We start from the raw sequence: 16,441 nt of genomic DNA on the forward strand, positions 1-16,441 counted from the left end.
AGATGGGGCTGTTTGTTACAGCAGTCAGCCCACCCTCACCCATACAGATGTTTCTGGAAGGGTCTTTTTGGCATAATGAAATTCTGGTCTAGGGTTTCCTTGGGAAAGGGCTCCCCTCGATGCCTCGAGCTTCATAAAGGGAGAGTCTCCCAGGGAGAATGCAGAGCCTCACACATAGTAGGTCTTCAGTTAATATTTGTGGAAGTGGCTGAATGAACCTCCCGTCTCAGAGGCCCTTGGCCCACAGGGAAGCTTCCTGAATGGAGATGTGGGAAGAAGGTCTTCTTCAAGCCACTTCTGTCTCCATCCTTCCTGGATACCCCTACCGTGACCCTCATCCTCCTGCCTGCGTGTCTCCGGTACGGTGCTGGGGAGACAACATCAGCGATAACATCTGGAACCTGCTCGTCAAGTCACACGTCACTATACAAATATCAAGCTGACTTCATTCTGTCCCGACTGGCTGTAAAATCCAGGAAAAACCCAGTGGCATGGGCCCCAAGCTGCACACACTATATTCAGATGTTTACAGAAAACCAGGGCTCAAGGATTTGCTCGAAAGCTAAATTTCCTCTTAGCCAAAGCCCAGAAATGCCTTTTAAACCCTGAGCAAATAAGCCGGAGGAGAAGGCATTCTCCCTGTGCCGGAGCCCTCCGAGCTAGGGGATCTTCAACTTTTCAAGGGAACAAGCTTGCTGCAAAAGACGCCGCACAGAGGAGCCCCTCGCCACCCGCAACCACCAGGCTTCCAGAACTTGCCCTTTGGTCCTGGGGCAGATGGTCCGAACAGCCACAAGCCCCAGGCCTGACTTCAGGCTGCAAATGGAAGAAGCTTGAAGCATACATCTAGGTCCAATTAGAAAGACAGCGTTGGCTCAAAATAGAATTAAAATAAGCCATTGTTTTAAAAAAATCAACCAACCAAACAAAACCCTTTCCCCATGGAAGGTTGAACTGAGTTGGGTGTACCCTGAACAAAAATTTGCTGGAACAGCACAGACATTGGGCATCATCTCAGTGCTCAATTTACTGAGCACTTCCTGTGTCCCAAGCCAGGACTTTCTACAGGAAGCCCCTTTAATCCTTACAACAAGTTTCTGAGACAGGAATCATTATTACTCCTCTTTTACAGATGCGGAAACAGAGGTGCAAAGAGCGTGTTATGTAAGAGGTTCAATTTCATAGAGCCCATGAGTGGACGTGCCAGGATCCTAACTCGGCATGCCTGGAATCAGCCAGGGCCCAGCTCAAGGCCCAGCTCAGCTTGGCTATGTGACCTTGGGCAAGTTATTTAACTTCTCTGAGCATCTGAAGACAAGAATAGGAATAGTACCTATTTCCTAAGATTAAGTGAGACGGTATATGCGAAAGTAGCAAAGTGTTCATTTCCCCTCCTTGCATTTTGCCGTGTGTGTTGTTTTATTTATAAGGCGTTGTTCAGGCTGCTGGTAGCTGGAAGCAGAGCTCGGTTGTCCACGTGTGAGTGGGGAAGAGCTGTGGAGAGTTGTGGCCAAGAAGCAGCAGGCACATGGGGGCCGAGCGCATTGGCAGGGGTTGCAAGAGGTAAGAAGCGGCCACAGAAGGGAGAAGGGGGTTTGGCAGGATGAGCAATGAGACCTCCAAACCCAGCAGCAAAATGGGTGAAAATGGCCGCCTGGATAAAAGACGACGTGGCCCCCTAGGGTATGGCCGCAAAGGCACCCCTGCTTTCTCCTTGCCACGGGGAAAATGATTTGGCTGAGCAAGGAAATGGGGGGAGAGGAAAGGCTGTGGATGGCTGGGATGGACGGGGCAGTGCGTGGGAGAAGGAAGGCATCACATGAGCAGGAAGAAACAGGCCGTGTATGAATTTCCTGAGGCTGCTGTCACAAATGGCCACAAACTGGTGACTTAGAATAACAGAAATTTTTTCTCTTACAGTTCTGGAGGCCAGAAGTCTGAAATCAAGATGTCAGGGTCACACCCCCTCTGCAGGCTCCAGAGGAGTATCCTTCCTTGCTTCTTCCAGCTTCTGGTGGCTCCAGGTGTCCTTGGCTTGTGGCCGCATCACTCCAGCCTCTGCCTCCGGCTTCACATGGGCTTCTCCTCTCTGTCTTCCTCCTTTCTCTTCTCTTATAACCACATTTGTCATCACATTTAGGGCCCATCCTAATCTGGGATATTCTCATCTTGAGATCCTTAATTTGATCACATGTGCAAAGACCCATTTTCCAAATAAGGTCGCATTCCCAGGTTCCAGTGGACACATCTTTTAGGGTCCACCATTCAACCTGCCACAGGCTAAGGAAATAGAAGGGTTCATTTGCCCCCGAAACTTATAATCGATAATGATTTCAAAGGTAAAAAAAAAGTACAGAATATTAAAATAACAGACACTCTTGTACCGAGAACCCAAATTTAATAGATGTGAACATTTTTTCATAATTACTCCAATCTCTGTCTTGGGGAAAAAAAAGGAAATGAAGATGTAAAACATACAAACACATCACTTTCCCTCCTTCTCTCCTTAGAGATAACCACAGTCCTGAATTTGGTCTTTCATTCTCGTGCAAGTTGTTATACTTTCTCTGCATGTGTATCTAACTTTAAATAATTGATGGTATTAGTTCATGTGTTTTTAAATTTTACATAAATGTATCACTCTGTATTTAGCCTTTTTAAAATTAGTAGTTTCATAAAGATATAATTCCCATATGAAACTCATGCTTTTAAAGTGTAAAATTCCTTGGTTTTTAATATATTCACAGAATTGTGCAGCCATCACCACTATCTAATTCGAGAACATTTTTGTCACCCTGGAAGGACGCCCACACCTATTAGCAATCACACCCCATTCTCGCTCCCCCCACTCTCTGGCCACCACTAATCTACTTTCTGTCTCTATGGATTTGCTGATTCCAGATGCTTCATATAATGAAATACATGTGCTCTTTCGGGACTGGTTTCTTTCATTTAGCTAATGTCTGTAAGGTTCATCCATGCTGTATCTTGTGTTGGTGCCTCGTTCCTTTTTATGGCTGAGTAATATTCCATTGTATGGATGTGCCACTTTTTATTTACCCATTCATTAGTTGGTGGACATTTGGGTTGTTTCTACTTTGGGGCTATTATGAATAGTGCTGCTATGAATATTCTTGTACAAGTTTTTGTGTGGACATACGTTTCAATTCTCTTGGGTGTATACTTAGGAGTGGAATTACCGGGTCATATGGTAACTACGTTTAACTTTTTGAGGAACTGCGTAACTGTTTTCCAAAGTGGCTGCAGCATTTTGCTTTCTCACCAGTGACGTATGAGGGTTCCAGTTTTTCCCCATCCTTGCCAATACTTGCTATTGGCTCCTTTTTGATTGTGTCCATCCTAGTGGGTGTGAAGTGGTATCTCATCGAGGGTTAAATTTTTGTATTTCTTATAGCTAATAATATCGAGCTTCTCATCTGCTTATTGGCCATTTGTGTGTTTTCATTGGAGAAATATTTATTCAAATTCTTTTCCCATTTAACAAATTGGTTGTCTTTTTGTTATCGAGTTGTATAAGTTTTTAAAAATATATTCTGGGTACAAGTCCTTTATCTGATTGCAAACATTTTCTCCCATTCTGTAGGAGAATACACAAAAGTTTTAAATTTTGATAAAGTCCAACTTATCTATTTTTTCTTTTGTCACTTTTGCTTTTACTTTCGGTGTCATTTCCAAGAAACCGTTGCCTAGTCCAAGGTCATGAAGATTTATGCCTATGTTTTCTTCTATGAGTTTTATAGTTTTAAGCTCTTACGCTTAAGCCTCTGATCCATTTTGAGTTAATTATTATGTATAGTGTAAAGTAGGGGTTCAGCATTATTTTTATGCCTGTGGATATCCAGTTGTCCCAGCACAATTTGTGGAAAAGATTATACTTTCCCCTTTGAGTTGTCTTGGTGCCCTCGTTGAGAATCAACTCGCCATATATAAGGGTTGATTTCTGGACTCTCAGTTCTGTTTCATTGGTCTACATATCTATCCTTATGCTAGTATCATGCTGAGTTGATTACTGTAGCTTGGTGGTAAGTTTTTATATTGGGAAGTGTCAATCCTCCAACTTTAATCTTCTTTTTCAAGATAGCTTTGGCTGTTCTGGGTCTCTTGCAATTCCATGTGACTTGTAGTATCATCTTACCAATTTCGGCGAAAAAGGCAGCCGGAATTTTGATAGAGATTGCATCGAATCTGTGGGTGAATTTGGGTAGTATTGCCATCTTCATATTACATCTTCCGACCCATAATCATGGTATGTTTTTCAATTTGTTTAGCTCTTCTTTACTTTCAATGATGTTTTGTACTTTTTAATGTTCAAGTCTTGCATTTCTTTTGTTAAATTTATCCCTAAGTATTTTGTTTTTATGCCATTGTATATGGAATTGTTTTTTAAATTTTATTTTTAGATTGTTTGTTTCTAATCTATAAAAATACAATAGATTTTCGTATATTGATCTTGTGTCCTGCAACTTTGATTAACTCATTTTTTAGTTCTCATCGTTTTTTTTGTTTTTACCTTTTGCATTTGTGGATATCCTTGGGATTTTCTGCATACAAAATCATGCCATCTACAAATAGAGACAGTTTTCTATCTTCCTGTCTACTCTTTGCCTTTTATTTCTCTCTCTCACTTAATCGCCTTAGCTAGAATCTCCAATACAATGCTCGGTAGAAATGGTGAGAGCAGATCCCTTGTCTTACTTCTGATCTTAGAGAGGAAGCATTTGGTCTCTCATCACTAAGTGTGTGCTGTTAGCTGTGGGTTTTTCATAGACGCCCTTTATCAGATTGAGGAAGTTCCCTTCCATTCCCAATTTTTGAATGTTATTTATCATGAAAGGCTGTTGGATTTTGTCAAATACTCTTTCTGCATCTATTGAAATGATAATGTGGTTTTCCCCCTTTCTTCTATTAATAGGGCATATTACAGTGATTGATTTTTTTGTGTGTTAAGCCAATATTGCATTACTGGGGTAAATCCCAGTTGGTCATGGTATATAATCCTTTTCATATGTTGCTGGATTTGGTTTCCTTTTGAGAATTTTTACATCTATATTCATAGGAGATATTGGTCTGTAGTTTTCTTTTGATGTCTTTGTCTAGTTTTGGGATCACAGTAATATTGGTCACATAAAGTGATTTGGGAAGTGTTCTCTCCTCTTCTATATTTTGGAAGAGTGCTTGAAGGATCGGTGTTAATTTTTCTTTAAATGTTAGGCAGAATTCACCAGTGAAGCCATCTGTGCCTGGGCTTTTCTTTATAGGAAGTTTCTTTAATTACAAATTCAATCCTTTAAAATTTAATGAGGAGTTTTCAGTGGCCTAACATATGGTCTCTCCTGGAGAATGTTCCATGTGCACTTGAGAGGACCATTCTCTTCTGTTGTTGGGTGAAGTGCTCTGCAGATGTCTGTGCCACCTAGTCTGCTCAGAGCACTGTCCAAGTCTTCTGTCTCCTTGTCAGTCTTCTGCTTTATTGAAAGCACAGTCTGGAAGTCTCCAACTATTATCATTGAATAATCTAGTCCTTGCAATTCTGTCAGTTTTTGCTTCACACATTTCAGGGCTCTGTTATATGTTTATAATGATTCTATCTCCTTAATTGGTTGACTCCTTTATCATTCTGAATTGTCCTTCTTTGTCTCACTTCCAGTTTTTGCCTTCATGTCTATTTTGTCTGATATTTGTACAGCCATCTCAGTTCCGTTTTGGCTACAGTGTACGTGGCATGCCTTTTTCCCTCCTTTTACTTTCAATCTGCTTGTATCTTTGCATCCAAAGTGTGTCTACTGTGGTCAGAGTATAGTTGGATTATTTGTTTTCGCTCATTCTGCTCGTTTCTACCTTTTGATTGAAGTGTTTTGTTCACTGACATTTACTATAATTACTAAGGTGGAGTTTAGTGCAATTAATGATAAAACGTCTGCAATTTTGCGATTCGTTTTCTGTGTCTATGTCTTGTTTTTCCTTCTATTCCTCTGTTACCGCCTCTTTTTGTGTTAAATAGATATTTTCCAGTGCACCATTTTAATTCCCTTGTTCATACTTTTTTCTATATTTTTTGAGTTGCTTTCTTAGCGATTGGCCTGGGGATTGAAAATAACACCTTAACTGAAAACAATATAGTTCAGATTAATACCAACTTAATTTCAGTGGTATACAAAAACTTGGCTTCAGTATAGCTCTGTTCCTTCCCCCCTCCTCTGTGCTACTGCTGTCTTATAATGTGAAAAAAAAATTACCCCTTTCGCGTTATCAACCCACCAACACAGGTTTGTAGTTATTACTTGATGCAGTTGTCCTTTAAATAAGAAAGAAAAAGAAAAATGTATTTATGTCTCATTTTATATTTACCTATGTAATTATCTTTATTTATGCTCTTTATCTCTTTGTGTGGATTCAAAGTACTGCCTAGTATCCTTTCATTTTAACTGAAGAACTCCCTTTAGTATTTCTTGTAGGGCAGGTCTGCTAACAATAAATACTCTTAGTTTTTGTTTATTTCTCAATGTCTTAACTTCATCTTCACTTTTCAAGACTAGATTTACTGGATACAGAATTCTTGGTTGGCAGTTTTTTTCCGATCAGTACTTTGAATACTTCATCCCACTGCTTGCCGAATTCCGTGGTTTCTGGTAAGAAATTCCCTGTTAATCTTATTGAGATGGTGAGACACTTTTCTCTGCTTTCAAGATTCTCTCTTGGTCTTTTGCTTCTGACAGTTTGACTGTCTGTGACAATCTGTGTCTGGATATGGGTCTCTTTGAGTTTACCCCACTTGGAGCTTTTCAACTTGGATGTGCAGATTGATTTTTTAAAAATCAAATTTGTGATATTTTCAACTATTGTTCTTCTTCAAATATTCCTTCTGCTCCTTTTTCTCCCTTTCCTTTTGGAACTCCCTTTACGCATATATTGGTATGTTTGATGGTATCCACAGGTCTCTGAGGCTCTGTTCTTTTATTTTCATTCTTTTTTCTTTTGGTTGCTCAAATTGGATACTCTCCATTTTTGTGTCTTCAAGTTTGCTAATTCTTTCTTCTGCCTGCTCAAATCTGCTGTTGAGTCCCTCTATTGATTTTTTTCATTCTAATTATTGTATTGTACTTTTCAACTCCAGAATTTCTATTTGGTTCTTTTTTCTTTTCTTTTTCTTTTTTTTTTTTTGTGAGGAAGATTGGCCCTGAGAGAGCATCTGTTGCCAATCTTCCTCTTTTTGCTTGAGGAAGATTGTCACTAAGCTAACATCTGTGCCAATCCTCCTCTATTTTATGTGGGATGCTGCCAGAACATGGCTTGACGAGCAGTGCTAGGTCTGTGCCCAGGACCTGAACCAGCAAACCCCAGGCTGCTGAAGTGGAGCACATGAACTTAACTACTACACTGCCAGGCCAGCCCCCTATTTGGTTCTTTTATATAATTTCTGTCTTTTTATTGATAACTGCACTTGGTGATACGTGATCTCCTACTTTCCTTTAATTCTTTAGACAGTTTCCTTTGGGTCTTTGAATATATTTAAAATAGCTGATTTAAAATCTTTGTTTAGTAAGTCCAATGTCTTGGCTTCCAAGGGGACTGATTCCTGTGTATAAGCCATACATTCCTATTTTTCAAATGTCTTATATTCTTATTGAAAATTGGACATTTTTGGCAATGTAATGTGACAGCTCTGGAAATCAGACTTCCCTCCTCCCCAGGTTTGCTGTTTGTTGTCGTTACTGTTTGTTTAGTGACTTTCCTGGACTAATTCCGTAAAGTCTTTATTCTTTGTTGTGCATGGCCACTGAAATCTCTGCTGGGTTATCTTAGTGGTTAGCTTTTTATTGGACAAAAATTTTATTAAATGCCTTGAACCGGTTGGTCTCCCAGCTTTTGCTGAGTGCCTTTGTGTGCATTGGGGCATACTTTCCACGCTGTGGCATGCAGTTTATAACTGTCTTAGCCTTCACTGCTGCTCCTGTGGATCCTCGAGGTCAGGCCGAGTTGAGAGATGAGGGTCTTCTCAAGTATTTCTCGGGCATACGCACAGCCTTGCATGTGTGCATGGCCTTCTAGATTTCCGGGACTCTATCAAAGCTTTTCCAAGCCCCCTGTGGACAGCTGATAGCCCAGTTTTTTCTTTCCAGTTGTTTGGTCAGCCTCTGTTAGCCCCAAATGGGAAAACCACCTCAGGTGATTGTGATGTTCAAGAATTGCTGCTGACGGCCTTTGACAAATACCCTGGGGGTGGAACTGGGTGAGCTCTGAGTCAGGTCGGATAAACACAAATCCTGAGAATGGAGCTTTCCCACAAGTTGCCTGACAAGTCAAATGGTGACAATTCTCTGGGGATGTGAGAAGAGACTTTTGGGGAGTTCTGAACCCATCTGACTGCTCGGTGGCTGCTAGACTTCTGGTCTTCGCAGCTACCACAGTTGTAAGGCTGTTGGTTTTCAAGGCCACCACAGAACTGGGGAGGAGGCTGGGATTAGGGTAAGTTAAAACATTGCAAAGCTCACGATTCTCACTGAGATTCAGCCATTAAATAAAAAATTACCCTTAGGTTGTTGTAAGCCTTTGATTAACATCCGGAGATCTAAAAAAGTTGATTTTGACAATTTTCGATAGTGTTCTCATTGCACTGATGGAGAAGCAGAATTTTCGAGGCCTTTTCTCTCCCATTCTGGAAGCACTTCCATATATATAACATTTGGTAACTTGCTTTGTTCTCTCATAATTGCCCTTTTATATGTGTTTTGAGACCTAGTTTATTCATGTGAATGGTTGAAAAGTATTCTAATTTGTGAATAAATCACAGTTTATTAATCTACCCTCTTAGTAAGAGACAGTGGTTGTTTTCTGAGTTTTGTTCTTATCAAGAACACTATAACAAACATCTTTGTGCATGTCTCTGTGTACACATGTGAGGTTTTCTCTAGGGTATCATCTAGAAATGCATTTGCTGAGGGTGGGGTATGCGTACCTTTAGTCTTACTTGATATTTCCAAGTTCCTAATCTGCCAGCAATTGCCGACCCCCCAGCAACGAATAAGAGTTCTAATTTCATCACATTCTTGCTAACACTTGGAATCATCAGATTTTGTTCATTTTTGATAATCTAATGAGTATGAAATAGTATCTCGTTGTTTCTTAACTTGCATAGGGAGGAGGATATTTTGTAACGTAAGGCAAGGCCAGGAAGGAGATGAGGGCTCTTTTAGCCCGGTAAAGTGTAGAAAAGCCAGTGGGAGTTAGGATTCTCAGTGAAAAGTATATCTTCTAGCTATTCTCTCTGAGGCCAGACCCTAATGGGCACCTCTGCCCCCTCCTTCCACACGTGCCGCTCTTTGCCCATTTGAGCCTCAGATGAGGTCGCAGCCCCAGCCAGCCGCTTGGCTGTGGCCTCGTGAGAGATCCTAAGCAGAAGGCCAGGATAGGCCTTCTCTGGACTCCGGATCCACAGACACTGTGAGATAATAAATATGTGTTGTTTGAAGCCTCAAGCTTGTGGGAATATTGTTATGCAGCAACAGATAGCTAACACGGGAGGGAAGGACAGATTGCCAAGCTTTGGGATTCTATGGGTCTCCTTTGGTGGGTGTGGGCTCGACCCCACGAGACAGCACAGGGCCTTGGTCCCAAAGACCATCGGCTGTTTGCTTTTCTGTCCCTGATGTCACGCCCCTGCAGGCAGGGACCATACTTATACTCCCAACGCCCTGCACAGTCTGTGGCACAATATGGGTGACCCATCATTATGCGTCGAATCCTAAATTTAAGAGTGAGGTCCAAGGCCCCTCAGAGGACCAGGGGGAGCCCAGCTGCAAAACACAGTGAGCCAGGCTGGGAAATCCTCAGAAATGAGGTCAGAGTCTCGGGTTGTCATAGCTCATTTTGTCTCTTTTTAAAAGGACCAACCTGGGAGCCCCATGGGAAGTGTGAGCATTACCCAGACCATGACAAAGTGACCACGCATGTGCACCAGGTCCTGAGAGAGGCTTAGGCATTAGGGGCAGTTCAGGGCAGTGGTTAGCACAAGGGAGCCTGTCAGATTTGGCCCAAGAACCTGGCTCAGCCCCTTCCTGGCTCCCTTTCATTGCTAAGCCTCAGTTTCTCATCTGTAAAATGGGGTTAATAATGGTTTTCATCTTGCAGAGTTGTTATGAGGATTAACAAACAAACGTAAAATTCTTAGCACATAGTAAATGCTCAGTTAATGCTTCTCACAAGAAACATACTTGAATAGATCACCTATTGTAAGCTGGCAAATCCCGGGCAGCTAAAATTGCATAGACTGGAGTCCAGTTTTCCTTTTCTGCAGCCACAGGAAGTTGGCTCCACCCAACACAGGCCAAGGAGAGAAGGAAGCTTGGAGGGGGGCTGGGAAGTGGGGTGCGATGATGCTGCCTGAGAAGTCACTAGTTCCTCTTTCTCTTTCTTGGAGAAGAACTGCAGCATGGACCCAAAGAGTTATGGACACGGGACTCGTCTGCCACAGAAACACAGTAGTAACAGTGCAACTGAGCTAAGTGGAGGGGCGCAGAGAATGGCCAGTGTCGCACCCCTGAATCACCCACAGGCCTATCACTGCGCCTGAGATTTCCACCGTTCGATCTGCTCCTGAAGCTCCCTGGGAAGCAAGATCTGTCAATTTACTCACATTCATCCAACATCTATTTAGCGCCTACTACGCACAGACCACTGTGGGAGGAAGATACGCATGCGTCTGTTTTGTACTTTACAAGGTAACTCGATTGCTCATTTGATCATCACAACAATGCTGCCAGGTGGGCATTCCCGATGAGCTCCACTTTGCGGAGGGGGACTCTGAGGTCCAGCAAGGTTAAGGTTTGAGGGGCTCACTACAAGTCAAGCAGGTAGTAAGAGGAGCAGCCAGAAAGTAAACTGAGTCTGGCTCCAAGCTCTTGGTGTTTCCTTGTTCATCCCGGCCGTTCTCAAGAAGTTCATAGAAAACAGACGCGTCAGCCGATTGAGAAAATGGTCGAGGGCTTTTCAAACGTGGCTCCCTGGTGCTCTCGGGGTCCGCTGGATGCTGGAAGGTGAGAGGGGATGGACAGGGGGAGTGGCCCTGGGCCTTGGGCTGCCCACACACCTCCGCCAAGTCCTCTCCCTCTCTTCTGTCTCTAGAGGTACACAGTGTTCCATTTGCCAGGGAGATGATGCAGCAGTTAAACCAAACAAGAATTTCTGGAATACCTATTGAGCATCAAGCCCAGAGTCGGGGCGGGGGGGGGGGGGGTCACTTCGGAGAGTGTAAGAGAAGCTTACAAAACAAACCGCTTGTGAAAACTTGAAGGACAATAAAAAATTAAATAACGGCTGGATCCAGCAACAGATGAGCCGTCCCACGGCCACGTCTGGTCCCTAATTAATTGCCTCAGCAGTGACTTGGGTGGTCAAGGGACAGTGCAGGGCTGTTCAGCTGAGTAACCCAGCACCACCCATTATCAGCCGCAGAGGAGGAGCCCGGAGCGATGAAACCCGGGCTGGGCAAGTTTGCACAGAGCGGAGGCACGAAGGAAGGGACTCGGTGGGAGGCAGTAAGGCCTGGCAAGGCCCCGCCAGGCCCTGCCGGACAGAGACCGTGTGACAGACAGTCCTACAGACTGGGGTTGAAACCCCAGCCTTGCCTTTCTGTAACCTAAACACATGGGTGAACACAACACCCACCTTATAGGGCTGCTTGGATGGTGAGCGAGCTCATGCACGTGGAGGGCCTGGCACCATTAGTCCCTGGCACATGGCAAGTTCTCAATAAATGTTATTGGCTATTATCTGCAGCTACATCCAACACGGGCAGGCTGGGAACAACTCTTCCTGGTTTTTATTCCCTCATTTAACAAGCATTTAATGGGCACCTACTCTCTGCCAGCCACTGTGCTGAGAGCTGAGGCCAGAGGTGGAAAATTTCATCTTCCTTAAGTAGCTCCCAGTCTGCTGGGGAGGGAGGAGGAAAACGATTCCAGTTCTGTGTAAGGATTGGAAAGTCCGCTTGGTAACAACGAGGCTAGTTATCGTTTATTGAGTCCTTGCCATGTGCCGGCTACAGGGCACTTCACATGTGTTATTATCTCATTTGATCCTTAGGACTTGATCGTTCCTTCTACAGATGGCGAGGCTGAGGCTCTGGAAGGCCGTGTCTTCTGCCCAAGATCACGTGGCCAGTAGGTAGCAAATCTGGGCTTCCAATTGAGGATGGATGGAGTTTATCAACAGGGACAACCAAGTTTTGGAGGTTTAAAAGATCATGGAGAAGTCAGAATGGATAAGACACAAAACGCCCAGCACTATGGGCCCCTGCCAGGTAATTCATGCTGTGAGGTAGAGCCACAAGGATGAAGCAAGCAGCTGTCTCTGAAGCTCTAGCCTCGTCCCTGCTTGTTGTTTTTGTCTTTTGGGGTTTTTTTTTGGTGAGGAAGATTGGCCCTGAGCTAACATCTGTTAGCTCATCTTCCTCTGTTTTGTATATGGGATGCCACCACAGCATGGCTTGATAAGTGGTGTGTAGGTCTGCACCCAGGATCTGAACCTGCAAACCCCAGGCTGCTGAAGCGGAGTGCACAAACTTAATCACTACACTACGGGGCCGGCCCCGTGACTGATTTTAGCATTTTAAATCTCTTAGACGAGTTAATACTCGTGAAGCCCTCGGGCTTGGGATCAGGGGTCAGTGTGGGTTTGGCCTGATGCCTGGCCGGAAGTCAGGGCTCCGAAGTGTTAGCTGTTGTTTCTTACCGCCTCAGTGCTCGCCTCTGCGTGGTTCGGATATGCATGCATTTCAGTCACCATGTTTAAAAAGTAACACGGGCCCCCAACAACATCGTTCAAATTTCACTTGTGTCAATACTTACACAAAGCACAAAGTTTGCTCCCAGCTCTTCAGCCCACAAATCGCTGGGTAAATAACAGACGTGCGCCACGATCAGTGACCAACTGAGTCACTTCCTTCAAAGGCGGCTAGTGAGTAGCTCCTGAGCATCTGCTATTCAGTTCACACATGGACAGTGAAGTGTGAGCTGTGTCGCCTCCTTGTCTTTCAGTGACACCCCATGTGACACTTTATGCAAAGAGACACTAAAAAGAAGGAAGTGGCCAACAAAGATGAAAGTGCAGCATAGCCCAGAAATGAAAAATGATGCTGGAAACGAAATTTGAATTGAACATCGATGGTCTTCGTATCAGTCAGGCTTCTCCAGAGAAATAGAATCAACAGGCCATCTATCATCTATCTATCATCTATCTATCTACCATCTATCTATCTATCTATCTGTCATCTATCTATCTATCCATCTATGATCCATCTATCTATATGCCATCTATCTGCCAGTTATGATAATGCAAATAAAAGTTATGATGCACACATATGGTATGTATACACGCTCTCTAGAAAGATAGACAGACAGACAGACAGACAGATAGATAGATAGATAGATAAGTAGATAGATAGACAGGTAGTGGAGGCTGGTAAGTCAAAAATCTGCAGGGTAGGCTGACAGATTGAAGACCTAGTTGATGCCACAGCTCGAGTCCAAAGGCCACCTCTTGGCAGAAATCCTTCTTCCTCAGGGGAAGTCAGTCTTTTTCCATTAATGCCTTCAACTGATTGGACGAGGCCCATCCATCTTATGAAGAGTAATCTGCCTTACCCAAAGTCTATTGATTTAAATTTTAATCTCACCTAAAAAATACCTTCACAGAAACATCCAGAATAATGTTTGACCAAATATCTGGGTACCATGGCCCAGCCAAGTTGATATAACCACTTATCAGAGGATCACAGGCTTACAGAAGAAATAGATGATCGTGGGAATGTTGACACTGTCTCCACTTAAAAGGCTCTGGATCTGCCACTGGAGGAAGACAGATTTACTGACAGAAATGAGGGAAGTCATTGTGATGAAAAGGATGATGACTGTCCAGAGTAAGTGAGGCCAGCAGGAACTCTCGGAGATAGATTTCATGACACTGAGAGCACAAAGGAGAAAATACTGGACACAGATCCAGTCTTCGAAAGGAGTATGACAATTTGCCAAGGCTTATAAAAGATGCTCCCTCTGTAATATCAGTTAAACAGTGAGAAGAAGGCGGCAGGCACTGTTCAAACTACACTTGATGATTTTATACAAAGAAATACGACACTTCAATTCTCAAGGTTCCTAATGTTCTAAATTAAGCCATACTAAATACATGTTAGTTTTACTATTTTTAAAATTTCTTTAAACATTCATAACCAACAGTAAGAGAGTTTTCAGTGTTTTGATGGAAAATTTTAAAGGTCACAAAATAATCTTATTTTATTCCATTGATTGTTAAGATCGGTTTGCACAATTCCAGCCCTCAAGGTCATTCTTACAGTCCACAGAGCAAGGACTGGCTGCCTTATTGGTATCGTCAGCCTTATTCTCATCATTATCATCATCACCATCATCACCTCCACCAGGCAGGTCTGGTAAACGCCCGGGATGCCAGGCCAGGGGTCAAACTCAGGATGCCAGGTCAGGCGCCAAGCTCATTTTGACACCTTTTTCTGACTCTGGACGCGGGGCTCCTTGCAAAATCCAATGCCGAGGCCCCGCCCTGCTCTGGCCAGCCGTGTCGTCCCTCTGCAGGGGCTGCAGAGCTCCCTACAGCCCCAGGAAGTTCCTAAGTTGGAGAGCTCGGTTAACAGACCAATAAAAATAACTCAGGGGTGATAAACAGCCGCCTGTCTCCAGGGCGAGCCACTCTTATGCAACCTGCCTTGATTTTGCAAGCCCCACATGGCACTGGGAAGCTATGTGGACGTGGACCGAGATGGACGCTCCGGCTGACACCTCAGGTTGGGGTCCCCTCTGGCCACAATGTCTGGGGATGAGTGACTGTGGCTGTGACATGGGGTGGTTCATTCACAACAGAAGACATGCTGAAATAGCACAGCCAATTGACTGATTGATTGATTTCTCTTTACTTTTTATTTTGGGCAGGGTCTGTAAGTAATCGATGGTCTTAGAAACTCAGAATAAACATAGGCCAAACGAAAAAATCAAACCCACCTGTAATCCAGCGAACAGAGTCCTGCTGTTGCCTACATCCTTTCAGAGTTTCCTAGAAGCTTGTCCTAAGAGTGTATGGTGCAGAGCTTCAGGCCACAGACTCTGGAGCCAGCCCACCAGCTTGCTTCTCTTGCACAATTTCCCCATCAGTAAGTTGGAGCTCACAACAGTAGCCGCTTTGTAAGTTTTTGCACGGATAAAGGTTTTCCATTCTTCTCCCCTGTGAAAGAGGTCAAGAGGAAGACCTTTGTGGTTGAGCCTTTGCGCGTATTCTTAAGTGTCCCTTTAGGATAAATTCTTGGGAGTGCAACGATAGCATCAAAGAAGATGCACATTTTTGATGGTTTTGTTCATCCCTTTCCAAGTCGGAAAACCGATTAAAATGGGCTACCTGGGACCTCCGTTGAAGTAGGAATTGGCATCATGGCCAATGGTGTCTCTCCTCCCAGAAAGGAGAGGTCCAGAAGGGTTATGCCTCCCTCCCCAGGCTCACAATAATTGTCATAATTAGAAGGTCAGCCCCCACGAGGGCAGGGATGGTGTCTGTCTGTTCAATGCTGTGTCCTTGCTGCCTCCCCCAATGACTGAATCAACTTAGAAGAAGAACCAGAACTTTCTGGAACCAACTGGAGTCCTAAGGTCTGTCTACACAGTTATGTTAACCAGTGTATTGTCGACACCAACCCAGATTCTTTTCCCTTGCAGGCTTCATTAAATTCCGTAATGAATAAAATATCAGCCAACCCAGTTCAAAGAGAAAAGGAGGATTCAAGAAACCCCCCAGAAGGAGAAAGTTGGAACAAAGCAAGCCAGCTCGGAGAGGCGAAAACAAATAAATGCATCATTTGTATTGTCGTTTGACGCGTCTTGAATCATTTATGGCGAGCCCCGCCTCCCTCTCGTAATATGGAAATCGGGAACATGTTGCTTTCAGTCCTGATTATGGATGATTCCAAGGAATGCTCGCAGGTGAGGGAGACAGTTGGTGGTGGTGGCACAGCCACTAAGGTGCGTGGTGATTTCTGGGTTTCAGTGGGTGACCACTGTGGGCTTCCTGTGGTGTGGTGGCCTCTGACACGTGGTCAGAGAAGGAAGCGTCACTTGTCCTTATAGAAATGATCACCTAGTCATCAAATATTTATGGAGCACCCACCATGCACCAGGCACTATGTTAAATGCCAGGGCTGTAAAGGATTGGTCATTCCCCTCGCTGGGATAAAATGCTGCATGAACACCTGCTGTGCGCTGGGCACTGTGTTGGATGCCATGTCAACAGAAAATCAACAGAAGAGTCTGGAGAGGGAGACAGGTGCAGAAGCAAGTAGCCACCTCTTCCATCGGGAGAGGACTTACTGTTTTTAAATAACGTTCCTGGGCATCAACTACTCCAGTTC

General features: G+C 43.9%; 1 long non-coding RNA gene across 1 annotated transcript; it reads left to right on the forward strand.

The window, feature by feature from the left end:
- Window positions 1-10,434: 10,434 nt before the first annotated feature.
- Window positions 10,435-15,902, forward strand: LOC123288062 (uncharacterized). The gene is made up of 3 exons (XR_006531567.2): window positions 10,435-10,739; window positions 12,125-12,319; window positions 15,753-15,902. It is a non-coding gene; the product is annotated as an uncharacterized lncRNA (long non-coding RNA).
- The last annotated feature ends 539 nt before the right edge of the window (window positions 15,903-16,441 follow it).

This window comes from Equus asinus, chromosome 8, assembly GCF_041296235.1.
Source record: "Equus asinus isolate D_3611 breed Donkey chromosome 8, EquAss-T2T_v2, whole genome shotgun sequence".
Lineage (NCBI taxonomy): Eukaryota > Metazoa > Chordata > Mammalia > Perissodactyla > Equidae > Equus > Equus asinus.